We start from the raw sequence: 2,317 nt of genomic DNA on the forward strand, positions 1-2,317 counted from the left end.
ATTCATTTCAAATGTTTTTTCTTACATATACACATAAATCTTAAATATCATTTTTCAAAAATACATATTGATTTTTTAATACCGCCATGAAATCTACATAAATATTAATTCCTCCCTTCCGGTCACTTCTTCATTCAAACGATGTTTGTAAGTTTTTAAAAAATAGCGAACACAAAACATTCGTAAGTCTACTATTAAAAAGTTAATTAAAATTGAACACACTTAACGTTAATAAAATTCAACGTATTCTCTCTTTATATAACATTATAATTATTTTTAATAATTACAATCGTCGTGTTAGAGTAGGAAGTAAGCGTTTACCCTCTCCCCCACCTCTTTTTTTCGACGAACTATAGTCGTTGTTAACATTGAAAGGGTTGAAAATCGATCGGATCGAAGTTTGGTAGAAAGAAAAAAGGAAATAAAACAATAATAATGGAATGAGGAGGGGGTTCAGGGGGGTTGGGGGAAAGAAAGACTGCAAGCTGGTCGGACACTTTTTATTTGAAACGAAGAAATCGCGCGGTTTCCATTCACGTGGTGCGCGTGGACCGCTTCTCTGCTTTAGCAATGTTGGATCCAGATTTCAGGGTGACGATAGTACGAGAATAAGGAGAGAAGGAAGAGGAAAAGAGAAGAGAAGAGAAGAGAGAAGAACTGGAGAAGAGAAAGAGAAGAGAAAGAGAAAGAAAGAGAGAGAAAGAGAGAGAGAGAGAGAGAGAGAACAAGAGAGCGCTGTGCGCTATTGTTTTCTCGAGTGGCACTCTCTGGTTCAATGCTCGCTCAGCTCCCGGTACCAGATGTGCGAGAGACCGTCTGGTTTCTTCCTTCATAGCTTGGCTCAACGATATATCTTATGTTTATGCCTTTTCTTTTGATAATTTTTCGTCTAAATCAAGATCCGGTTGGTAGTAGTAGTCGATATTACGTTCCAACATTTAATGGACCGTTTTATTTTGCATGGGGTATGTGTAAGATTATTTTTTTGTTTTTTTTTTTTTTTTTTTTTTTTTTAATTAGATATCACACAATTTGTGATTGATTTAGTCTGACAAACTTTTTGTTTTTATTTAGAATTGGTTAATATATTTTAATGTCTCTAGAAAAAAAATGATGTCTATTTGTTGTAATCAAAATTTGGCCAATGATAGAAATTACGTAGCGTTCGATTATGAAAGTGGTATAAGTTCATTTTAAGTTTTTTTTCTTTTACATTAGATATCACACAATTCGTGATTGATTTAGTCTGACAAACTTTTTGTTTTTATTTAGAATTGGTTAATATTTAATGTCTCTACAAAAAAATGACGTCTATTTGTTCCAATCAAAATTTGGCCAATAAAAGAAACTTTGTAATGAATGATTATGAAAGTAATGTGAGTTCATTTTTTTTTAAATCAGATATCACACAATTTGATTTAATATCTCTGAAAAAAATGCCATTGTTTTGTTTCAATCAACATTTGATCAATAAAAAAAACTTTGTAGCGATTGATTATAAAAGTGGTGTAAATCTATTTACAGCATATAAGTATATATTATTTCAGTGTTAAATTAGCTTCAAAAATAAATTAATATAATCGAATTATATATTAATAAGTTAATAGTAAACATTAGCAGACTTGACATAATTTATATTTTTGAATTGACTAATATTAAGTGTTATTACTAAATAATGAATATTAAATAATGAATTGAAAATTTTCATAGATTATAGATTAAGTTTTAGTTATAATTGATAATCGCTAAAAATAATTATATTGGTTATGAAATATACAAATTATAGAAAAAGAAAATATATACATTTGAGAAGAAAATCTCGATGCATAATAACGATATGTGACTTCAAATTCACACGTGGGTTTGCAGATTAACGTCATCATTTTTTCATCTGGAACCATTTTATTATCATCGCTGAAAATATTCTAGGAAAAATTGGTATGACAAAATTTGAATTTAAACGAGTCTGTAATATCCGTTATTCTAAAAACAACACTATTTTTTCTTGTTTTTTTTTCTAAATGTAAATTTTATTTTTCTTATCCATGAAGATTATTATGAGTTACATTACGATTAGAAAAGAGGGAAAAGGATTACATAATTGATTGGGTGATCAGTCGACCTTGATAAAGATGAACAAGTAAAATATTTTGGGTGTAGAAGATTATTAAAATATTTAACACACCTTTCTAGTAACTATGATTAAAATGATTTAATAGATCGTTTAGTAGCAGACAATGTATATCATTTGTATGTTTATGTACAATATGAACAATAATCATTTCGTGTAATTGCGTATCGTGATACAATTTCTTTT

The sequence above is a fragment of the Polistes canadensis genome, unplaced genomic scaffold, assembly GCF_001313835.1.
Source record: "Polistes canadensis isolate GaletaPanama2010 unplaced genomic scaffold, ASM131383v1 scaffold_214, whole genome shotgun sequence".
NCBI lineage: Eukaryota > Metazoa > Arthropoda > Insecta > Hymenoptera > Vespidae > Polistes > Polistes canadensis.